General features: G+C 43.7%; 1 protein-coding gene across 2 annotated transcripts in view; it reads right to left on the bottom strand.

The window, feature by feature from the left end:
• The window catches only part of PTPRA (protein tyrosine phosphatase receptor type A), a 145,474-nt gene extending 125,504 nt beyond the window's left edge, over positions 1–19,970 (bottom strand). For both annotated transcript variants that reach the window (XM_032351239.1, XM_032351240.1), the window contains exon 1: positions 19,682–19,970. The gene's annotated coding sequence lies outside the window, so the exon portion shown is untranslated. The remainder of the gene's footprint in view (positions 1–19,681) is intronic.
• Positions 19,971–26,016: the final 6,046 nt, after the last annotated feature.

Genomic DNA, 26,016 nt, shown 5'->3' with positions numbered 1-26,016 from the left:
CGGGCTCTCTGCTCAGCAGGGAGCCTGCTTCCTCCTCTCTCTCTCTCTCTGCCTGCCTCTCTGCCTACTTGTGATCTCTCTCTGTCAAATAAATAAATAAAATCTTAAAAAAAAAAAAAAAGTAAATTGATTAAAAAAAAAAAATCCTACCTAATCCATACCAAAATATTAGTAATCTGAAGCCATCAATATATAAAATAAAAAAGGTACTACAGTTCATACTGGAACCCAGTTGTGCTTAATGTTAAGAATTAATTAGTGACGGGGCACCTGGGTGGCTCAGCGGGTTAAAGCCTCTGCCTTCGGCTCAGGTCATGATCCCAGGATCCTGGGATCAAGTCCCACATCAGGCTCCTTGCTCAGGAGGAAGCCTGCTTTCCCCTCTGCCTGCGCTCCCCGTACTCACACACTCTGACAAATACATACATAAAATAAAAATAAAATAAAAGGTACAGAGTTTCAGTTGCGGATGAAAAAGTTCTGGAGATGGATGGTGGTGACAGAAGCACAATCAAGGTCAATGTACACTGAAATGTGCACTTAAAAATAGTTAAAATGGTGGACGCCTGGGTGGCTCAGTCAGTTAAGCAGCTGCCTTTAGTGCAGGTCTTGGTCCCAAGGGAAGCCTGCTTCTCTCTCTCCCTCTGCCTGCCACTCCCCCTGCTTGTACTCTGTCAAATAAATAAAATCTTAAATAAATAAATAAATAGGCAAACAGAAAACAAAATATTCCTTTAAAGAAAAAATCACTACCGCAGGGATTCTTGAATTTGAGAGAGATAGATGCCTTTCAAAAGTAAAACAGTATTTTTTTTTTTTAAGATTTTACATATATTACTTGAGAGAACAAGAGTGAGAGCACAGAGGGAGAAGACGACTTCCCACAGAGCAGAGAGTCCAGTGCAGGGCTCAATCCCAGGACCCTGAGATCATGACCTGAGCCAAAGGCAAATACTAAACCAACTGAGCCACCCAGGTGCCCTGGAAACAAAATTCTTCACACATCTCCAATGTTAAGTTAAATTTTTAAATTAATGAATATAAACATAAAGCTAAGATACATAATGAAACAAAATTACTAATTTAATATTAAAAATATAAAACTAATGAAATTCAAATTATCATTAATAAATAACAATAGATTTAGTGCGGAAATTAAATCACCATTCACAACATGGATTTGGTATAACAGGATTTTTTTTTAGCTTGGCATGCCTAAACATATATCCCATATGCTATTTCCATCACTTACTCATTCAAACAACTGCAATGAAGTTGCCCTATGTGCCCAACACAATTTGCCCTTCCATTAGTCCCACAAACTACTTACTTAGAAATAAAGAAATATGTAACCAATGATCCTAAAAATATACATAAAACATAAGCAACTGACACTGTGTGGCAATACTCAGATACAAGACAGGTAATCATTATATACTTCTCTTTTATTTCAGATTACTGAAACTGAAAAAACCATTTCTCTCCAAAATATATCCAAGGACCCCCATGGGAGATATTGCACTACAGTATGACTGCAAAGGTATTATTGGAAACATCCTCCACCGTATCACACAATGCCCCTTTTAAGAAGAAAATACTGCAAACCTTAGTGCCAGGAAAGGCATGTAAGCCCACTGAATCTCTTGGAACCTCTTTGCCTTGGCTATCTTTAACTTGAGAGCTCAATACATAGTCAATTCTTTAAATTACTGCTCAGGGGTAACTGGGTGGTTCAGCTAATTAAGCAGCTAACTCGATTTTGTCTCTGATCATGATCTCAGGGTCCCGGGATTGAGCCCTACATCAGGGCTCTGTGCTCAGCATGGAGTCCGCTTGCCCTCTCCCTCTGTTCCTCCCCCTGCTCACATGTGTGTGTTCTATCTCTAAAATAAATAAAATCTTTAAGAACATGAAATAAATGACTGTTCAGGATCTAAAAGACTGCACTCTCTGTACTAATATCCCCAGGCTGCCTCTCTCTTATCATGAGACCTTTATTTTCCATATACTCTGATTTTTTAAATACATATGTGTATATATATATAATTTATTTGTCCTTATTTAGTAGGTAATCAGGCACACATTATAAAATTCAAAAAATATAAAAGAAAATATACTGCCTAGAAGGTATCCTTCTGGGGCACCCAGGTGGCTCGGTCGGTTAAGCGTCTGCCTTTGGCTCAGGTCATGATCCCAGGATCCTGAGATCTAGCCCGGCATCAGGCTCTGTGCTCAGCGGGAAGCCTGCTTCTCACTCTCCCACTCCCCTACCTTGTATTCCCTTTCTCACTGTGTCTCTGTCAAATAAATAAATAAAATCTAAAAAAAAAAGGTATCCTTCCCACCAGCCATCCACTACCCCAGCCCCCAGAGGTAATTATTATTATTATTACCAGTTTCTCTAGTATCTTTCTAGAGACCTTACACACACACACACACACACACACACACACACACACAGACACTGGTTTTTATATATTTGAGCAAATTACTTCAAATTCTCCTCAGAATGAGCTAGACCATAAGTACTTCCTTCCCTGGCCATAATATTTTAGGGATTACAGTATTTTAAAACTAAGTGATTTTAGAGATAGAAGGATCTAAAACCATCAAGTTCCTTATCATTTTATAGATGAAGAAACTGTGACCAAGAGACTTACACAAAGAAAGATGGCTATTAAATATTGCCAGAAACAGAGTTGAAGGCTGCCAATTCCAAGTCCCTCTTCAACCAAGGGTACTCATATTCCTTCACATTTTCCATAATCATCAGGTGTTTACCTCTCCTAACCATATGAAAGTGGAAGCAGGAAGTTCCCCCTTGAAATAGAACCTTTCTCAGAGGAACAAAGCATTGTTTATTTGTAAGCTGTTTAGTTACCATCTATACAAACACAGATTTGTCCACATCAAATCCAACAATACAGATACAGATACATCATCACTAATATTCTTGGTAATGTCCAAGAAACAAAGCTAAAATTTAGTGCAGACACAAAGACCTATATAAATCATTAAAAGAAAAAAAATGTTATATTCTTGACCTCCATATTTTGGTTTTAATAAATATCTGTTGCCTAGCACTTCACTCAATGCAAGGCAAATGCACTGAACTCTTAATAGAAATAAGACATGCTCGGGGGCAGGGGGACTGGAGGGCTCAGTTGGTTAAGCACCTGCCTTTGGCTCAGGTCATGATCCTGATATCCTGGGATGGAGCTGCTAAGCAGGGAGTCTGCTTCTCCCTCTCCCTCTGACCTTCCCTCCTGCTCGGGCTCTCACTGGCTCTCTCTCTCAAATGGCAAATTTAAAAAAAAAAACCTTTAAAAAATTAAAAAAAAAAATAAGACATGCTCATCAATAAATAATTGTCCTCAATAAACTACCAGGAAATCAGACATGAAAAAAAGTAATTAAAATACACTGTGATCAATTGTACAGTTGTGGGGCCCCTGGTGGCTCTGTTGGTTAGACATCTGCCTCCAGCTCAGGTCGTAATCCCAGGGTCCTGGGTTGAGCCCCATGTTAGGCTCTCTGCTTAGAAGGGAGTCTGCTTCTCCCTCTCACTCTCCTCCTGTGCTCTCTATCAAATGAATAAATAAAATCTTTTAAAATAAAAAATAGTACGTTGTTACACCCAATCGTAAAAGAAGAGAAATACAATCTCTGGCTGAATTCAGGAAACTTCACTAAGTAGGTGATAACACCAGCTAGGCCTAGAAGAATAAATAATAGTAAGGTTGGTTTTGTTTAATGAATTCAACTTCAAGGAGAAAGATAAACTGAATCATATATGTACACTCTTTGGCAGTTAGAGTGACAGTCACAAACTAGTAGCACAGTGTGTTAAAAAAAAAATTGAATGTGAACCACTTTAGATAGGCCATGGAACCTCTAGTGTGGTATATGACCAGTGTATCTACTTCTCTCATACACATCGCGTGCCTGGCTTCCAAAAACATATCTGAGTTTGCATCCCCTGACTAAATGCCAAAGATAACAGGGATGCAGGGGGGACGGGGGGACTCAAAAACCTTCTGAGTTTTCAGGGCACTTGGTGGCTCAAGGGGTTAAAGCCTCTGCCTTCGGCTCAGGTCATGATCCCAGGGTCCTGGAATTGAGCCCCGACACTGGACTCTCTGCTCAGCGGGGAGCCTGCCCCTGCTCCTCTGCCTGCCTCTCTGCCTACTTGTGATCTCAGTCTGTCAAATAAATAGACAGAATCTTTTAAAAAACAAAAAACTATTTTCCAGTCTTAAAATCAGAAAATAAAACCTACAAAACAAAAAGATGAAATAATAAAGGAAAAAGCAGGAAATAATATAAAGACAGGTTTAGATGCTGAGCAAGGTTAGGCTTAGTGAAGAGGTTAAGTGAATTCACTTGCTGCCAAATTCAAGGTGAGGGCACAAATTCCTACACATTTTGAACCACCAACATTGTTCTATGAACATTAATCTAATTAATGCTAATATGTGGATTATTATACAATATAAATGTATATAAATGTATAGATTGTCCCGTAACATGGTAAATGACTCAACAGAAAGAAGCATAGGATTTACACCTAGATCAGAGTTGTGCAGACTGTAATGTAATGCTCACTAGAGGAAGTGATCCTCCTATAAAGAGTTATAATAAAAGAGGGAGATGGTTAGTCCAGCCGAAGGCAGAGGATATGAAGGAGTTTAGCACAGTGGGCACAGGAAAAAGTAAGATTAAAAGGCGAAGAGGGGTTGAACTGCAAAAGCTTGGTCTGTTAAGGAGTTTGGATCTTTCCCAGAGATTTTAATCTGGAGAGTGCTGTGATTAGATAAGGAAGTCAAAAAGAGTACCCTTCGCAGCAATGTGATAAATGACCTGGAACGAGGAAGTAATAATGAGTAGACATCTAGAGAACCTGAAGCAGTCATTTAAGTGAGAATAAAACCTGACTAAGGACAAAAGGGATGGAAGACATTGGGCAAATCTGAGGAATACTGAAGGTACAACAGGAATCCATCACTAACTGGATGAACATCATCATCCAAGTTTCTGGTCTGGGCTACTGGCTGTGCCACTCATCAAAATAGAGAATATAAAAATAACACATTTAAAGGGAAGATGGGGGCAGTTCTGAGCCTGTTGGTGCCTAGGAAACAGCCCAATGGAGATGACTAGTAGTAGGTTGTTGGTTATCATCCAGTCTGTTTCAGAGGACAAATTTTCTCCTAATTAGCAAGGAGCTGGAAGCTGAAACCATGGGCATAGGCATATGCCTCCAGGAAGGTTAAGTAGGATGAAACACAAGAGGCTGACGGTGGAAATACTTAGAAGTCCAAGAGTGCTCAGAGAAAAGGGGGCCTAAGGGAACTGAGGAGTGGCAAGAGAGGTAAAGAAAAACCAGGATACTGTGTCACAGAACTCCTGGAAAGATAATTCAGAGAGTAAATGTACAGTTAACATTTATGCAGTTCTTTTCCCTCTCTCTAACCTCTCCCACCCCTTCTACATTTTCCCATTTCCTCCTTTATTGGGTAAATGACATTACAACTCTGGAAGAAAAAGATATGAAAAACAAGAAGAGGTGTATCAAACACACAGTACTAATACTTTGGTTAAGTTAGGATATGTGGTTCTTACATATGGGTAATTCCAATCCAGCTAATGAAAATCACTAGAGGTCATTCTGTTTTTTTTTAAGATTTTATTTATTTATTTATTTGACAGAGAGACAGAGCACCAGTAGGCAGAGAGGCAGGCAGAGGGAGAGGGAGAAGCAGGCTCTCCACTGAGCAGGGAGCCTGATGCAGGATCATGACCTGAGCAGAAGGCAGCCACTTAACCAACTAAGCCACCCAGGCACCCCAAGCAATGTAAGTCTTTTTTTTTTTTTAATTTTATTTACGTATTTGAAAGAGATCACAAGTAGGCAGAGGCGGACAGAGAGAGATGGGGGGAAGCAGGCTCCCCGCTGAGCAGAGCCCGATGTGGGGCTCAATCCCAGGATCCTGAGATCATAACCCACGCCGAAGGCAGAGGCTTAACCCACTGAGCCACCCAGGCACCCCAAACACTGGAAGTCTTTTTTTTTTTTTTTTTAATATTTTATTTATTTATTTGACAGACAGAGATCCCAAGTAGGCAGAGAGGCAGGCAGAGAGAGAGGAGGAAGCAGGCTCACGCTGAGCAGAGAGTCCGATGCAGGGCTCAATCCCAGGACCCTGGGATCATGACCTGAGCCAAAAGCAGAGGCTTTAACCCACTGAGCCACCCAGGCGCCCCAGCACTGGAAGTCTTAAGAGAGTCTGCTTTACTAAATTTGTAAGTTTAATTTCTCAGTACTGCTCAAGTGCTTAAGGAGATTCTGCTTGTTAAGATGGTAACTCTGAACTATCAAGGCCTAGTTGTGCTTGAAAGACTGAATGTATAAATATATTTTAAACATCTAAGGAAATTTAACTTACTAACAAAGGAATATGGAGGAATTTAATCTGTTAAGCTTGAATTAACATTAATTAAATAGTGAGTACAAGTTATTGCTCTTATTTCTATAAAAAATTACAATGCTGGGATGCCTGGGTGGCTCAGTTGGTTAAGTGGCTGCCTTTGGCTCAGGTCATGATCCCAGCGTCCTGGGATCGAGTCCCACATCGGGCTCCTTGCTCAGCGGGAAGCCTGCTTCTCCCTCTGCCTCTGCCTGCCACTCTCTCTGCCTGTGCTCACTCTCTCTGACAAAAAAAAAAAAAAATTACAATGCTTATGGGGTACCTGGGTGGCTCAGTAGGTTAAGCGTCTGACTTCAGCTCAAGTCATAATCTCGAGGTCCTAGGATGGAGTCCCACATCTAGGATGGAGTCTCCCAGCGCAGTGGGGAGTTTGCTTGTCCTCCTCCCTAGGCCCCTTCTCTCTCAAATAAGTAAAAATTTTTTAAAAAATTATAATGCTTACAAGTACAGTAACAAGACTAACGGAAAAGTAAATTTTTAATTTGGCACTTAAATAAACTGAATATTACTTTAAACCCAAGTAATTTGAAGTAGTCCTTTCTGTGTACAAAAGCCCCACTCAGATGTTAAAAAACAGATAAGTGAGTTGTTGTTAACTACTACTTGCTCTACAACAGCCTTCGAAATAGAACCTTCAAAAACTACGTGCAACTGAATAATTATTAAACAATCTCTCCCACTAACACTAGAGAAACAACTGAACTCCACATAACCCTCACCACCCCTTACCCAAGATAAGAACAGCACATCCCAATCTGATCAACACCCTCTTCATGAACATACCATGCTCATACTCTCCTTTAATGTTCGCTGAATTGTCAAACTTAATGACATTGTATGGGGGTGGGGGTAACACCTGGGTGGCTCAGTCAGTTAAGCATAGAATTCAGTTTCAGCTCAGGTCATGATCTCAGGGTCATGAGAGCAGGCACCAAGACAGCTTGTCACTCAGTGTGGAGTCTGCTTAAGATTCTTTCCACACCTGGGTGGCTCAGTTGGTTGGGCTCCTGCCTTTGGCTTGGGTCATGATCCCAACATCCTGCGATCAAGTCCAGTGTCAGGCTCCTTGCTCAGCAGTGAGCCTGCTTCTCCCTCTGCCTGCCACTTCCCCTGCTTGTGCTTTCTCTCTCTCTTTGGCAAGTAAATAAAATCTATTTTTTTAATAAAAATGATTCTTTCCCCCTCCCTCTGTCCTTCCCCCTGTTCATGTTCTTTCTTTCTCTCACCCTCTCTCCAAGAATTAAATCTTTAAAAAGAAGAAGTGGGGGGCCACCTGGGTGGCTCAGTTGGTTAAGTGTCTAACCCTTGATTTCAGTTTTGGTGATGATCTCAGGGTCCCAGGATCAAACCAAATGTTGGGCTCCAAGATCAGTGCGGGGTATGCTTAAGGATTCTCCCTCTCCCTCCTTACCTCCACACTGGCATGCACACTCTCTCTCTAAAATAAATACATAAGGGCGCCTGCGTGGCTCAGTTGGTTGAGCGACTGACTGCCTTCAGCTCAGGTCATGATCCCGGACTTCCAGGATCTCGTCCCGCATTGGGCTCCCAGCTCCTTGGGGAGTCTGCTTCTCCCTCTGCCCTTCTCCTCTCTCATGTTCTCTCTCACTCATTCTCTCTCAAATAAATAAATAAAATCTTTAAAAAATAATAATAAAATAAAATAAAACAAATACATAAATCTTTAAAAAAAATTTTATGGGTGTATACTATTTCTGGAGGGTTTCACAAGTTTCATAGTACTTGGGGATGCCTCTAGAAAGGGGAACTTGGAAGATGGGGAAGCATTACCTTTTACTGTATACTTTTAACACACAATAAAAATACTAGAATATTTTAACATGTATTAATTATTCAAATGCATAAATGATTTTAAATGAAGCCAAACTTAAAAATACACTGACTGAAAAATATAAAACCAGGTTTTTTCTTTTTTCAAAAATGCTTTTTCAAACTTGCCTCCTCTCCACCATAGACAGCCACTATTGAAAATCACTGCCTTAGAGGTTCACAACTGCTGCCAACAGCACTATTGCTAACTGGGTACGAACTACAAGAAGAAAAAGAATCTTCTTTGACTTCTATCAACTAGTAGCAAAACCGTGGGCAGGCTAGCACCCCAGACTGAGAAAAGAGAGAAACACCAGCTGGAAGTCACTGCGAATTTAGCCTCTGTTAACATATAAGCAGGTTTTGACGGGCAGTTAGGAGCAGTGGAGAGCAGTCAGTCTCACAAAGAAAGCAGGCAGAGGCATTGAATGAGGGACTGGCCTCACTCCCTGAAAGGTGGTAGAGGATTCACATCACTGGAGACATGGAAAGGACCACCAAGAGAACAGAAGCACCCCTGTAAAAGCTCTGCCACCCCTCCCCCAGTTCCTTTTAGAACAGCTGAAGTCCTGGAACTATTCCACATTGCTCTGGTAACAGTAGTGCTGATACATCAATTGAAGAGTGGAGTGCACAACTCTTGATCTTGGGGTAGCATTAATGTATTTACAGTATTATATTAAGCCACCGGTCAACCAATGTTTGAAAGCTAATTGCTGGTTAAGCTATTTGTCAATCAATGTTTGAGAACTCCTCACACCAATTCAGACCAACCAGGTTTCAAGTTCTTCCCACACACAGAAACTCATTCATTAATAATCTTCTCTTCTAAAAAGCCTGGGTTCTGGAAACTGATTAACATTTCTATTGCTTAAATCATATTTATCTACCTGGACTGCCTGAGTGGTGCAATCGGTTAAGCGTCTGACTCTTGGTTTCGGCTTGGGTCATGATCTCAGGGTCATGAAATAGAGCCCTTCATCAAGCTCCGTGCATCATGGAGCCTCCCTGAGATTCTCTTTCCTTCCTCTTGTGTGCTCAGGTGCACACACACTCTCTCTAAAATAAATAAATCTCAAAAAAAAAAATTCATACTCATCCACCTATCCCCCTCCCCATTCTCCATCCCCACTTCCCCGACTGCAAACCAGGATCTAAACAAGGCCTACATATTAATTACACTGAGTGAATAAGTCTCTAGTCTTTTCTACCATGTAATAATGCCTCCTTTTTTTGTTGTTACTCTTTTTTTTTTTTTTTTGCATTTATTTGAAGTAACTGGGTTGGTTCTTTTGTAGATTTTCTCCCATTACAATTTTCTAATTACATTCTGTAAACTCACAGTTAGACACAGAAGTTAATAATTAAGAGTCAGGTTCGATTTTATAAGGGAGAGAGTTATATCATGAATGGTGGTGTATTTTTTCCTATCTTACCACACTAAAGGAATGTAAGATTTTAAGGTTTAGTTGTATCCACTTTGGAGATAACATAATTGAAAAGACTGCCAGTCTGACCCTTCAATTATTAGAGTTCCCTAATAGCTTTAACAATCACTGATGATCAATGTCTGGGTCCTTTATATCATTAGGTCACTCGAAATTTCTGTAGAAATACATCTGGAGATTTTTATCAGGTAACAAATTTATGTTCCCAAATTTTTCATGTGTGAAATTATGAGAGTTTTTATAGGTATAAATAACAAATAATAACAAATATAATAATAACAATAAAATAACAAAATAACAATGAGATCATAAGTCATCAGGGAAATGCAAATCAAAACCACAATGAGATACCACTTCATACCCACTAAAACAGTTATAATGAAAAAGACAGAAGGGACACTTGGCTGGCTCAGATGGTGGAGTGCACAAGTCTTGATCTTGGGGTTGTGAGTTCCAGTCCCGTGTTGGGTGTAGAGCCTACTAAAAAGAGTTAACGAGTGTTGTTGATGATATGGAGAAACTGGAACCTTTGTGCTTTGCTGCTAGTAACTGTAAAATGGTACAGCTGCTTTAGACAACAGTTTTGGCAGCTCCTCTACAAATTAAACAGTTACTATCATTTAACCCAGCAATTCCACTCCTAGGGATATACCCAAGAGAAACAAAAACATGTCCATGTGGAAACTTGTACATGTTCATGATAGCACTATCATAATAGGCAAAAAGTGGAAACAACCCAAATGTTCACTAACTGATTAGTGGGTAACAAAATTGGTATATTCATAAAATGGAACATTATTAAGCTACAAAAAGCAATGAAGTACTGATACATGCCAAAATATGGATGAACCCCAAAACCAGTATGCTAAGTAAATGCCACATACTGAAGAATTCCATTTATATGACATGTCCAGAACAGGCACATCCATAGAGACAGAAAGAACTGATTGCCAAGGCTAGGGGAAGGGCTGAATAGGAAACGAAGCTAATGGGTACAGAATTTCTTCTTGGGATAATGAAAATGTTCTGAACTTAGATGGTGGTGATGACTGCACAACTTCAAGAATATACTATAAACCACTGAACTGTACATTTTCAAGGGGTGAATTACAGATTTATTCATTTGAGTGAGACAAAGTGAGCGCATTCACACTAGTTGGGCGGGGGGCTCAATCTCATGACCGAGGTCATGACCTGAGCCAAGAGTCAGACATTTAACCAATTGAGCCACACAGGTGCTCCTAAAACGGTGAATTTATGGTGTGTCAATTATATTTCAATAAAGCTATTTTTTTAATTACAAGGAAAAGGCTACTACATACCACATTTATAAGAAAAAAAAGGGGTTACTTTTGAGTCACTGTTAAAATAACAACTTTACTTCAAGAGACAGATTAAGGATATTAATTTTTCAAATAATATTTGCCAAGTAGCACACACAGAAAAAGTCCAATTTTTGGAAAAGAAAAATGCATGGGCGCCTGGGTGGCTCAGTGGGTTAAGCCTCTGCCTTTGGCTCAGGTCATGATCTCAGTCAGGGTTCTGGGATCAGGGAGGGGAGCCTGCTTCCCCCTCTCTCTCTGCCTATTTGTGGTCTCTCTCTGTCAAATAAATAAATAAAATCTTTTTAAAAAATGCATAAGGTCGGGCGCCTGGGTGGCTCAGTGGGTTGGGCCGCTGCCTTCGGCTCGGGTCATGATCTCAGGGTCCTGGGATCGAGTCCCGCATCGGGCTCTCTGCTCAGCAGGGAGCCTGCTTCCTCCTCTCTCTCTCTCTGCCTGCCTCTCTGCCTACTTGTGATGTCTCTCTGTCAAATAAATAAATAAAATCTTTAAAAAAAAAAATGCATAAGGTCAATTTTATTACAAGATAGCCAATATATGATAACCTGCCTCAATAATCCATTAAGTGGCAGTGAATGAATTTCCTCCTTTTATTCAGTCAAAGCAACGGCAGTAGTTTATATTTAGACAATTATTCTGGGGCGCCTGGGTGGCTCAGTGGGTTAAGCCTCTGCCTTCGGCTCAGGTCATGAACTCAAGGTCCTGGGATGGAGCCCCACATTGGGCTTTCTGCTCAGCAGGGAGCCTGCTTCCTCTTCTCTCTGCCTGCCTCTCTGCCTACTTGTGATCTCTCTCTCTGTCAAATAAACAAATAAAATCTTTAGACAGTAATTCCACATAGCAATGTTATTAAGGCAGTCATTTAGTACTAAGAATATGTCTTCTCCAGTACCACCTCCCTTCAGTAGCTCAGACAAGATATAATTTTGGGGGGGGGGGGGTTAGTTATTAAAAGAAAATCTAGCAAATACTAAGACATGATAGGAGCTTCTATATTTTTATAACTATGTATATAGCAAACCTCCCACACTGCAAAATTTGTCCCAATATTGTTCAACTCTTCAGCAATATTTTCTATCCACCATAGAAGAGTATTTGCTGAAAAAAAGGAATGCATTTTGCCTTCTTGACATTGTTTTGTAGTCTTTCTTAAAACAAGCCTTTTAGGAGATAGGGTACAACAGGAAGAACCTGTCAATGATATGTGCCTTTCTGTCTTTCATCAGAGCAAAAAAGCTCAAAATACATACTTTAATCACTAGGTTTGTACTGTACAGCATATGACGGAATAGCCTGTGACTTTAAACATCACTGGACAGAGAAAAACACAGATGTTCACTTTACGCTCCATACACTTAGTTCTCAAATGTCCTGGTACTAATGATAGCCTTGTTTTTTATTATTTTATATCACAAGGTTCTATATACTCTTAAAATAAGATACCTATTAACAACAGGATGTGAATGCATGTTTCAAATAAGCTTCCTGATACTTTCTAATGTAATAAAAGCAGAATTATTCACACTGATTTAATAGCTCAGCAACAGTTTGTAATTGGAGTTGAACAAGGCTCAGCTCTACCATTGTTTCTGCTTGTATTATTAGGATGTTCTTCAGTCACTGGTTTCTTGGCAGAAATTGTTTTAAGCCACTTGTCCATTTTGTGAAGGTTAGTTTAACAAAACAAAACAAACAAACAAACAAACAAAAAAAACCCTAGGTAATATAAGCTGTACCAAAGTTGCAATACCTGGAAAGGAAAAGTATGATTATGGCTGTGCTTGCTCACTGCAGAACTCCCTTCTCTTCCTTCAGGACACCCAAAATTCTATAGATAACATAGTAACACTGACTTACAGACCCAAGAAGATGCCAGTGACAATCTCTAAATTTAATGTTTTACCATTTTTTAGATAAAATAATAAAAAGCTCTAAAATGTCTCCCAGCATCCCAGTGAGTCATCTTATCTACCTCACTTTGAAAACTACCACTCTAGATTGCAGGCACAGTAAACTTCTCACAACTGCAAGTGAACAGATCAATTCACTCCCCTCCTTACCATCCTATAATGGCTTAGCTCTGACTTTAGGATAAAGTCCAAAATCCCTGCATGTTATATAGGGCCCTCAACTCTGGCTCCTGCCTCTCTCTAGTCCAGTGGTTCTCCAACCCTGGATGCATATGAGAAACACGTGGGAACTTAAAAATATTTATACATTCTTAGGTCCCACCCTAGAAAAATTAAATCAAAATACCTGGGGGTGGAGTATTTGCATCCCTGATTTTTTAAGTTCTCCAGCTGAATCTAAAGTGCAGCCAGTGTGAAGAACTACCCCTCTTACTCACCAAGGTCTCAACTGGGCCTTGTTATTCCAACTGTGATCCATCAGGGAACTGGTCAATAATGAAGAATCCCAGGTCCCAGCCCAGACATACTGAATCTGGACTTGGCATTCTAACAAAGTCTCCAGATGGTTCATGTGAACATTCAAATTAGAGAAGCAATGACCTAAGGTACCAAACCCCTTCCCAGCTCAGGGCCTTCAGAATTATTGTCTAATATTGAACCTCTCTCGCATTAGCCCACAAGTGGGTAAAGGACAGACATCACATCCATGTCACTCTGGGATACCCCCAACTCCTGGCACAATGTCTACTATTTTCAGGTGAAGAGCATCTAATCTTGTGTTTCATATCAATATGATCTTATTCTAAATTTCCACAACATTTCTGATCTATTAACCATGTTTTTCTTCAAAAACAAGTTGCCTTTAGATACATAATTCTTGGATACTACAAATTAAACCTAATTCAAAGTACCATTATATTATGGGTGAATTAATAAAATCAAATATTAGATTGTGTTTGTAACAGTACTGACTGAACTGTCAAGAAACAGGGCCACATAAATCGTTGATGGTGTTATAATTTAGTTCAACCTTTCCAGATAGCAATTTGGCACTGAAACTATAATCTGACTCAGTGAACCCATTTTAGGGGCAAGTCCAAGAAAATAATCCAAAAGAAGTATTTAAACAAGGGTGCTTAAAAGTACCATTTATGGTACAACTAGCTAGCTCAGTCAGTAGAGCCTTGCTTGATCTCAGGGTTCTGAGTTCAAGCCCCACAGTGGGTGTAGAGATTACTTAAAAATACAATCTTTTTTTTCTTAAGATAATTTTTTTAAGGCAGGGGGTTGGGGGAGGTGGGTGTACAGTGGGAGAGAATCTTTTTTTTTTTTTTTTAAGATTTTATTTATTTATTTGACAGAGAGATCACAAGTAGGCAGAGAGGCAGGCAGAGAGAGAGAGAGGAGGAAGCAGGCTCCCCGTTGAGCAGAGAGCCTGACGTGGGATTTGATCCCCAGGACCCTGAGATCATGACCCGAGCCGAAGGCAGTGGCTTAACCCACTGAGCCACCCAGGCGCCCCCAGTGGGAGAGAATCTTAAGCAGCCTTCATGCCCAGCATGGGAGCCTGACACAGGGCTCGATCCCCCAACCCTGGTACCTCAGTACCTTTTTTTTTTTTTTTAAAAAAAAGATTTTATTTGGGGTGAGGAGGGCACCTGGGTGGGTCAGTCAGAAGCACCTGACTCTTGGTTTCAGCTCAGATCATGACCTCACGGGTTCAGGGATTGAGCCCTGGGTCAGACTAACATGCTGGGCATGGAGGCTGCTTAAGATTATCTCTCTCCCTTTCCCTCTGCCCCTTTCCCCCTCCCTGCTCATGCCAGAACATGCTCACTCTCAAATATATAAATCTTAAGAAAAAAGTAGGATAGTAAAAAGGATAAAATAAAGGAAAAAATTTTAAAATATTGTACAAACTAGTTATCAATGCACAGATTACTATTCTGTGATTTAAATTAGATACATAAATGAGTAAATACAAAACATTTTATGCTATTTAAGAATACAACAACCATGGGGCGCCTGGGTGGCTCAGTGGGTTAATGCCTCTGCCTTCGGCTCAGGTCATGATCCCAGGGTCCTGGGATCGAGCCCCGCATCGGGCTCTCTGCTCAGCCAGGAGCCTGCTTCCTCCTCTCTCTGCCTGCCTCTCTGCTTACTTGTGATCTGTCTCTGTCAAATAAATAAATAAAATCTTTAAAAAAAAAAAAAAAAAAGAATACAACAACCATATTTTATATGTACTGATTACAGATATTTAAAAAAAGCTATGCCTGCATACTGACACAAATGGATGTGAATTTAAAGTAAATATAGGAGCACCTGGCTGGCTGTGTCAGTAGAGCATGTAACTCTCAATCTCAAGATCTGTGAGTTCAAGCCCCATCCTGGATGTAGAGCCTACTTAAAAATAAATTAATAAATAAATATAGTTCGGGCAGGGTTACAAGCTAAATAGGTGATATGGATTAAGGGGTGCACCTGTGAGGGGCACCAAGTGATGTATGAAAGTGTTAAATCATTATACTGTACACCTGAAACTAATATAACACTGCATGTCAACTGGAATTAAAACTTTTTTTAAAAAGAAAAAACAGTTTTACATTTAGTAAATTCTCTTTTCTATAAAGAATACATATAGACATGTGTATATTTTATTTTCAGTAAACTCTATACCCAACATGGGGCTTGAACTCATGACCCCAAGATCAAGAACTTCATGTTCTACTGACAGAGCCAGTCTGGTGTCCCTATAGAGAATATAGTAAAAGAAATTCTGGGGCACATGGGTGGCTCCATTGGTTAAGCGTCTGACTCTTGGTTTTGGCTCAGGTCATGATTTCAGGGTCATGAGATCGAACCCTAGTTCAGAGTCCACACTCAACATGGAGTCTGCTTGAGATTCTCTCTCCCTCTGCCCCTCTGGCTCATGTGCTTGTATTCTTTCTCTTAAATAAATAAATAAATAAATAAATAAATCTTTTTACAAAATAAATCAGTAAAAAGAAAACAAATTTTAATGTCGGGTTATTTACGGGTTTGCTGCTGAGTTTTATTAAGTTAGTGTTATACAGTGCTATTTTTGTTGTACTCAGACTCACAAAAAAGACATTTCTTCAGCTCTGGTATTTGGGAACATTTATTAGTTACTGCACGAAAAGTATAAAGACAAGGTCTGTATTTGGCCAACTTCCTGCTTGTAATTCAAATTCGAACTTCACCTGCATCTCACTTTTTCCACATGAAGGTGGAGAAAAATAATGCAACAATGTTTACAAATCGACTGAGTGCCTCCAATGAAAGGCTCTGGGCAAATACAAATATCAGAACTGCTTAAAAAACAACCACCACCCACTTTAACAAGTCACACAAGTCACTTATCCTTCTGAACCTCAATGTGTCTCTGTAACTGAGAGAAATGTTAAAACCATACGGGAGATTAGGTGAGGGAAAAGTAGGCATATGGTATCTGGAAAAGCATCCCAGGCAATTGTGATGTACACTCTTATGAAGATCCACTGAGTCCAATTCAGACTTTCTGGGAGGAAAATGATTAAGTTAGTACAAACACACTGAAAGGGTGGGGATTTGGCTATATGTCTAAAAATTTTAAATGCACATACATCCTTTAACCCAGTAATTCCACTTCTAGAAATACATTGTTCAGATAACTTTACACATGAGCTCCTTACAAAGTACTATGTACAAAAAGATCCACTGTAACACTGTAATAGAAAAACCTGGAAACTTAAATGTGGCTTAACCTGAGACTAGTTACAAATTATGGTGCAACCACACAATGAAAAAAGTAAAAAATGCCAACAGAAAGAATGAACAGCTTTATATCTACTAACATGGAATGATTTCCTAAATACGTTAAAAAGGAAAAAGGTGTGACTGGTATGTACCATGGCGGGGAGGAATATGGATAGGTAGACACATGTTTATAAAAACAGTGTCTATGTAATGCCACAGAAACTGGAAACTCCAGTCATCTCTGGAAAGCTCAGGGTAGGAAGGAGATTTATTTTCCTCTATGTTCCCTTTTATACTGCTGGAGTGTTTTTCTTTCTTTTTTTCCCTCTTTTCTGCTGGAGTGTTTTCTCACATGTATTTATCTTTTCCTGAAACTGGGGATTCTCTCTAGGCCTCCATCTGAGTCTAAGACACTACGATTACACCTAAGTGGCACCTGAGCAATGTCTCCAAATTGCAGGGGCATCGGCTTCTGGCCCCACACTTCCCTAAATGACCCTTTGAAAGCCTAGCTAGCCCAGGGTCCCTGACAGTCTTTAAAATCCTCCAGTGGTTCTCCATTGCCCAAACTCGAAAACAGCACATACAGTCCTGCAAGCTCATCCTAATCTCATCTCCCACCCTTCTCTCCCTACCCAATCCAGTTGTTTTAACCTCTCCCTTTTTCCCAAGGACAATGGACTCCTTCCACCTCCACGACCTCATGTGCTGCTCCTTCTTTCCCATACCCTGTCTACCACACCAAACTCTATGACCCAAAGGCCCCCTCCCAGGAAAGGAATGCTCTCTATACAGCCTGACATGTTCTGGAACTACACTGCCAAGATTTAAATCCTGACTATTCCCTTATGTGTCCCCTATATGGCCTCAGTTTCCGCCCTTGTCAAATAAGAAAAAGCCCCTACTTGACGGCTGAAAGGATTAATGAGGTAATTCATGGAATGAATTTATTACATAGTCTCTCACAAGGCAAATAAAAGACAATAGTTATTATCATTATTACATTCTCACAGCACTTGTGAGGTATTTGTATCTACCTGTCCTGCATAAGACTGTGAGCTCCTAAAAGATAAAGATTCCTTGCTCTTATTTTGTATCCCAAGCACTTCGCCTGGCAAATAGAAGGCACATGAACACCTTTACAGAAATCAGATGATTGGCTTTTCTTGTTCTGAATTTCATCCAGATGATAAACAAGTGGCTAAAAGGTACCCAGTGAACAACCTCCTGGATCCCACATGCCTTAGAATGCATATATTAGCCAGGCCACTTGGGGTGGGCAGAGAGGTGAAAAGAGATCATGGGGCTTTGAGGCTTTCAGAGACAGGCAAGTGGACTGGAGACCATCATAACAGGAGACCTGTCAGTTCCTGCCTGCTGACTACTTACGGGGACTGGGTGAGATGGACACCGGGAGATGGGTAATCTGAGATACTAAATGTCCAAGATGTGCCAAAGACTCTAAGCAGGCCTTTAGGAAACACTCAAGAAAAGATTATCTCAGCAAGTGGGTACCTTGAAGTAAACAGAGAAGAGACATACAAGGGAAGAGATGGGATAGGACTTAAAAGACAACAGAGAGGAAGAATCCTCTTAGCAAGGAGATGTAAAGGTAAATAAGACACGGCTCCTGGCCTCAAGAATCTTCCCAGATCAGAATCTCTTTAAAGAGAGGTAGATCTTGGCCGATAAGGGTGGGGGAGGAAAGAGAATCATACACGCAAAGGCATCCAAACATGTGAAGAGGCAAACAACTCAGAATGGCTGGGGATGAGGGAAAGGAGAATGAAAGGACTGAGCTAAGAGTAAATTGAGGCAAGACCATCCAGGGCCTTGTATGACTTGATAAGGCATTCTGGGCTTCATTCATCCCACGGGAAAAGGAGAGCGAGCAGTTTTTAAGTAAACAAGTGACACCATCAAATCTGTGTTTCTTGAAGGAGTGGCCAGGCAGGAAGATGTTCGCCCATCTTCCACCCGCAGTTCTCTCCTCGCCCACCATCTTCTGGTTCTAGGCTGCTTTAACAGCAAGCAGGTGGCAAATGAACACATCTCCTGGGAGATGTGACTGGTTCTAGAGCAGGAATTCCCACCCTGGGTAAAGGTTTCTGAAGGCACTTACCCCGCCTAGGGAGGTTTTGAACATTCCTCTTTTCCAGTCTTACAAACATCATCACTGATCTCAAAAAAAAAAAAAAAAAAAGAAAAAGAAAAAGAAAGGAAAAAAACCCCACAAACAAACAAACAAACAAAAAACCACAACAAAACCCTCAACTCTGCCATTACTATTTGTATCTTCAGGAAATACAATTAGTAACCGATTTTCCAAAAAACAATATTCTTTATTTTATTTACCAAAAATGAAAAGTAAGGGGCTCTGCATTCCCAACTGGCTCATTTTGAATTCTGGGCAGCTGTGAGCCCCTATTTCCCTTCTTAAGCAACCTCGACAGTTGGGAGTGGGCGGAAAAGAGAGGGGCCTGGGACAGAGGCCAGCGGGGGTTAAGGGAAAGAAAAGTTGGTCTCCGCAAGAACAAATTTTCTCATGCCAGGAGTTTCCCTCTTTCTTCCCATTAAATGGACCTGAGCAAATTCTGTTCTCACTGTTCCAAGTTTCTTCTTGCAGAATGAACTATGGCAGTGCCCTGCCCTGACCCCAGGAGGACGCACGCAAAGTTCCCGGGCGGTCGAGAGGGGTCGGCGCCCTGTCCGGCACGTTTCCGGGGATCCCCCCACCCCCTACGGACAGCGCAAGGACGCGGGGTCCGACTGGAGCCGCCTGATGGATTGTGCCCGGAAAAGACTGCCTAGGGCTCGGGCCGGCGACCCCTGCCACCCGCGTTCGGGAGCCGCCCCCCCTTACGGAGCCCACCGGGGCGGCGGCGGCGGCCACGAGCACTCACCGAGTCCGGCGCTGGGCGGGACCGCGGGGAACGAGGACGGCGACTCCGCCTCGACTCCGCGGCGGCGTCTCGGCCCGCCACAAGCCCTCAGGGCCGCCGCCCGGCCCGCGGCTCGGAGCTCCGCGGCGGCGGCGGCGGCCTCGCCTCCATGGCGAGGGGAAGCGGCTGAGGGGCGACTGGGCGGGCGGCGGTGATGGCGGCCGCGGCCCGGGTTCCGAGGAGCTGGCGCGCGCGCGTCTCTGTCAGCGCCGCACTCGCCGCAGCCTCGCTCCCGACCCGGCCTTGGCTGTAAGGTGCGTCCTCATTGGCCGTTCAGAGACGGGCGCTGGTTGGCCCACACCGAAAGGGCGTCTCCCGGCCCTCGCGGGCCCCGCCCTTGCGCGACTCCCAGGTCTCTTTCGCACGCTCGCGTGGGCGGCGGAGCCGGGTCTCACGGTCTCGTTGACTCCTCCGCCGCCTGGAAGGTGTGCTTGCGCCCCGCAGCCGTGGGAACCTTGGGGAAGCCGGAACCCGGGTGCACTGACCGCCCGTGCACCACCGCCATTCGCGTTTCTAAAGTCCCAGTCGCCTGGACGTAGGCCTTCTTCCCAGTTTACAGATGAAGAAACTGAGGCCAAATACAAATTACAGCCATGTCCAGAGACCAGGACGACCTGGAACTCTAAAAAAGCTGCCTTTCCACCCCTCTCTCCAAATGTATTCCATTCCGACTCCCCGCCCCTCAATTGCTGCAAGGTATTCAAAGGACGTAGGCTCTCTTGGGGAGAGGGACCTGCTAAGTCCCTAGAATGGACCCGGCGCCGTGGGTGTCGTCTTACCTCAAGTCAGCTCACGCCATCCCCACCCAAGCCCCAGGGAAATCTCTCCCGCTTTTCTAGATGCGCGTACCGGGGCCTGACTGGCCACAGAGCCGAGCAGAAATACGACACACGGGTTTCTGCGGTGAGGGTATTATTTGCGATAGGACAGGGAGGAGGGGAGGTTCAAAGAGCGGAGAGGACCTGAGATGCGTTCCGCCCCCGGGGTCGGGGTTGCGCGCGGACTTCTTCCCCCCAGGGCTCCCTGCCCCACGTGTGGTGACCCAAAGCTATGCGTCGGTCCGTCTGGCAGCTACGGGACTTGGGCCTCCGCTGCCGAAGACCGGTTACCCCGGCCGTGGTGCGTGGCGGGTGACACACTCTCCTGGTTGTGGTTCCCACACGAGGTCCCTCGGACACTGCAGGCCCCGCTCAGGGCGAGTGGTTGGGGGTGCAGGTTGGAGACAGATTGCACAGCAGTGTGCAAGCAGAGCTTGCTGGGGGACCCTTAATCCAAGACGCAGAGTCCGCGCCGCCTGCGGTGGGTGTCACGCCCGGGGGGGGGGGGTGAGTCTGTGGCCGGCGGCAACTCTTCTTCGTGACAAGGGGTGCGGGGGGGGGGTGGGGGTACATTTTGGTGCATAAAGAGCCCACATCGGTAACTATTTCCTCCGGGTTGGTGCCCCTGTCACCTCGAGTGCCCATCACCTCCTGCAGTTGGGGCGTCAATTTATGCACTCTCCCTTCTCATTTGTGAAATAAGTGAGTGCGTGCTGACCCGGGGCCAAAGCCTGGAAATACAGGCAGCGGTGGGCCTCCCTCAGGCTGGCCTCTCCCGGGCAGGGAAGTTCCTTCTCTAGCTGGACTTGTCTCTTGGTCTCAGCAGCGCCGGATGGGTCACGAAATAGCCAAGCCCTAGACGCCTCTGCCGGATAAACACTCTAGCCCAAAGGCCCAGAGGCCACATGCCCAGTCTCTTGTTAGATCCCAAGGGCAGCCAATGAGGGTAGGTGCTCCCACACGTTTCCCAGGAAGTGCCAACTCAATCTGTCTGCTCACCAAAAGTAAAACAGAAAAGCCTGAATTCAAAGCGTTTAGAAACCCTGGAAAACAATGACTGTATGTGCAGGAGGTATCTGGGTACCTAAGGGTAGCAGTGCCATCTTAAGACCAAACCCCACCAGCTTAGTTTTGCATTCTCTACATCTGCCCTATTAACTCTTAGTATGCTTCTTTTGATTGATTTCTTTCTTTATAGTTTCTTTTATATTACCATAAAAAGGTTTGATGTGCTACTTATATGTTCTAACATATATGAAAATAACTATTAAAATAGAAAGTGTTGGGGCATGGCTGGCTCAGGAGAGCATAGGACACCTGATCTCAGGGTGGTGAGTTTGAGCCCCATGCTAGGGGTAGAGTTTGCTTAAGAAATAATAAAATAAAAAGTGTTCACCCTCAAGATCATCTGAAGAATACCCCCCCTCCACCCGCCTGCACGCGTGCACACACACACACACACGATGTGGCCACACTTGGGAAAACACTGCAGGTTTTCCAAGTCAGAGAGCCCTGGGGTTCAAGCCCTGACATTGGCTGGGTGACCCGAACCTCCCCCTGCCACCCTTCCTGGAACTTCCCAGCCTCTGGACTAAGAATTATAACCACAGACAGCTTGGCAAGTAACCCATTCTCAGGAAATGAAGTTCCTTCTCTTCATGAGACAGCAGGACTGTGGTCAGAGCATTTGTGGTGGGTGTGTAAGGGAGACCTAGGAGAGGTAGGGTCTTGGGTACCCCATCCTGGAGACTATGCGAAGGAGAGTTCAGCTCGGTTTCCACACCGACCATTTCCAGTGGGAGAGAATAGAGTCTTGTCTTCATCTGCCCACTTGTGGACAGGTGCCTAGCCTCCCCACCCCACCTGATGCCCAGGGTTTCCATGCTTTTGCCCCATCACCACAGGGCAAAGGGCTGTCTTCAAAGAGCACAGAATAAGAGGAGGACTGAGAGAGGGAGGGGAAGCTTTCCATACTCAGGTGCACCCATGTGGGAGGCTGAAGCTCTGCTCCCAGTCCTGCTTTAGGTCCAACTCACTGGAGCTTATACCTACAGGCAGACAATTGTGAGCCACGCCACAGGTGCCCCAAGGAGTCCCAGGGTTCGTGAGAAAAGGACTGGACTAAAGAAGAGCTGGACAATGGGGGTAAAGGACTCCTCTGTTTCATCAGGTAAATCACTTCCCCTCTCTGGGCCCCCCTTCTCCACCCAGTAAATGAACAATGAATCACTCACTCAACAAATACGGAGCAAAAACCATGTGCTGGACGCGGTAGGGAATAAGACAGAAAAGGTCTCTGCTCTCAGGAATTTACATTCTGGATGGGAGACAGACAATAAACAAACAAGGGAAAAGAAAATTTCCTAAATGCTGTAATGAAAATAAAGCAAGGCAGTAAGATAGGATATTGGAGTAAATGAGAGCCAAGTGCCTGTCCAGGCTGCTGTTCTCCTTTCTAGGGTCCTTTGCTGGAGCTTTTTTTTTTTTTTTTTTTTTTTTTTTTATTTTATTTTTTTATTTTTTTTTTAAAGATTTTTATTTATTTATTTGACAGAGAGAGATCACAAGTAGGCAGAGAGGCAGGCAGAGAGAGAGGAGGAAGCAGGCTCCCTGCTGAGCAGAGAGCCCGATGCGGGACTCGATCCCAGGACTCTGAGATCATGACCTGAGCCGAAGGCAGCGGCTTAACCCACTGAGCCACCCAGGCGCCCCTTGCTGGAGCTTTTTACCTAAAAGATTGAAGGCCCCTTATCTCGAGAAGACCTTTGACTGAATCTCACTCCCGGGCTTCTATGGCTATCCTAAACTAGAAGAAAGGTTCCCAAAATCCTTGTCCTAGGCTTTAGTCACTGAAATTCTGAAGTATTGGGCGCCTGGGTGGCTCAGTGGGTTAAAACCTCTGTCTTTGGTGCAGGTCATGATTCCAGGGTCCTGGGATCGAGTCCCGCATCGGGCTCCCTGCTCTGGAGCCTGTTTCCTTCTCTCTCTCTCTCTGCCTTCTTGTGATCTCTGTCAAATAAATAAAATCTTAAAAAAAAAAAAAAGAAGAAATTCTGAAGTATTTAGAGGGAAGTGTATTAAGGACTGCAGCTTAGTTTGAAGTGCATCAAATATAAGGTGGATAAGTAAGATGGATAGAGGGATGGAGAGATGTGTAATAGTATAATGCTAATGGCAGAATCCAGGCGGTGGGTATACAGGTGGTGTTCACTGTATAATTCTTTCAAGTTAGCTGTATGTCTGAAAGTTTTTGTGAAACAATGCTGGGGGAGGGGGATCAGGGTTTAAATTTTGCAAAAAAACATACCAAATTGCCTGTAATTTGTAGACAACTCTCCCATTGGACCACTCTGGTGCTTCTCCACCTGCATAAAACACTTTTTATGAAGTTGGAATCACTTTATTTGTATGTCATCATTGTTTTTTCTCACGTATTTCTAAAGCTTCCTATGTCCAGTGCTTAATGTTTGCACATTCCAGGAGCATATATGGGGCATGTGACTTTGGGGGTGCAGACATTTTATTGTGTACATTCTTAAAGCAGTGCCTCAGGGCCCCCTTTCCAGAGAGGGCACATTGGCTTGTATAGTCCCAACCCTTTTTCACTGAAAACAGCTAGAAAAACTGGAGATAACTTTTTTTTTTTTAAAGATTTTATTTATTTGACAGAGAGAGATCACAGGTAGGTAGAGAGGCTGGCAGAGAGAGAGAGAGAGAGGGAAGCAGGCTCCCTGCTGAGCAGAGAGCCCGATATGGGACTCGATCCCAGGACTCTGAGATCATGACCTGAGCCGAAGGCAGCGGCTTAACCCACTGAGCCACCCAGGCGCCCCTGGAGATAACATTTTTTTAAAAGATTTTATTTATTTATTTGATAGTGATCACAAGTAGGCAGGCAGAAAGAGGGGGAAGCAGCCTCCCTGCTGAGCAGAGAGCCCAATGCAGGGCTCGATCTCAGAACGCTGGGATCATGACCTGAGCTGAAGGCAGAGGCTTAACCCACTGAGCCACCCAGGCACCCCAGGAGATAACATTTTTGAAAGGCATCAAAGAGCTGCCAGGGCAGTGGGGAACTGTAAAATCAAGGTTGGGGAGGAAAAGAGCCCCAAACAATGAGCTTGGGATTGGGATCTCTCTTCCTCTCCCTGGAGGCCTGCTGATTCTGAGATTCTGATGGGCTTGCCTATCTGTGATTCCAAGAACTGGCCACATTACCAGTTCTATATACTCTTCCAGAGCCTCCCCTGTCCCCTACCAAGAGATGGTAGTGAAACGGGGTGGGACTGCCCTGACCAATGGAATGTGGCAGGTATTGAGAGGCCCTGGGTGACTTCCAGAGCTAGTAACCTAGAAGGCAGTACAGCTCTGCCTGGCTCTCTTGGGATGCTGCCCTTAGAACCTGGCTGCCATGTTGAGCTCTGAGTTGTAGGTGTCCTGGCCAACAGTCCCAGGGAAGGTTCTAGTCAACAACCAGCTTCAGCTGCCAGACTTGTGAGCTGTCAGTCCTTCAGATGATTTCGGCCCCCAGCTGCTATCCCAAATATTGTGGAGCAGAAACAAACCACTGTTTTATCTAGCCCCGATTTTTGACCCATGTAGTAAGAGGTGAGCATAACAAATGGCTGTTTTACAATGTGACATATATCCTCTTGGAAGACATTCAAAGTTACAAATTCAAAGTTACAAATCAGGTGGAGGAAGAAGAAAAAGAAACTGCTTACCAGACCCCGGGTCGCTCACTCTTTTCAGGCACTCATTTCAAGTCAACTCTAGAGGCATTAAGAGGGGAAAGCCAGAAACTCCAGGGAGGCCTGCCCTCCCTCTGGGCTTCGGTTTCCTCCTTTGTCCTCCTTCTAGAATAAAGGCGCAATAAGAGGAAAAGGAAATGCCCTCAGTGTTGGGTGTGGGCACTGAGCCATGAAGCTCACGTAACCAGAGTGCACGCTGAAGGCCAGCGATGGGGGTCCGCAGGGCCAAGAAGGTACTGCTGCTGGCGGGGGATGGAGCCTCTCTTCGGGGGTAAGGTAGCGCCAGGGGTCTCGAGTCTGTAGTTCCTCCTTGGCAGAATGGAGACATTCCAACCTCCTTTTCTCTTCGGCCTCAGGACGACATGGGAGTTGCTTACCACTGTTAGGTGGACATGGTTTGTGAAGGTTCCTCCTCTAACCCTCCGACACGCTGGCCACACGCTCATCCGTCCTCCAACCCTTACTGTGGTGAGAATGGAGGCCTTGCCTCGGGCTCCTCTGCTCAGAGGGCCCAATTTCAGTCATCCCTCTTCTGTCACAACAATAGCTGAGGGGAAGCTCTAAGACCCCTACCAGCACAACTAGGTTTCAAATCCCAGTTTCACCACATACTCACTGTCACCACACATCCTCAGTCCTTGACTTCCTCTTCTGTAAAATGGGGCAATGTTACCTATCTCACTGGGCTGTCTTGCGGAATAAGTGAAACAGCAATGGTGAAGCGTTCAGC

Source organism: Mustela erminea, chromosome 7, assembly GCF_009829155.1.
Source record: "Mustela erminea isolate mMusErm1 chromosome 7, mMusErm1.Pri, whole genome shotgun sequence".
NCBI classification, from domain to species: domain Eukaryota; kingdom Metazoa; phylum Chordata; class Mammalia; order Carnivora; family Mustelidae; genus Mustela; species Mustela erminea.
This window is presented reverse-complemented; position numbering and strand designations above follow the sequence as displayed.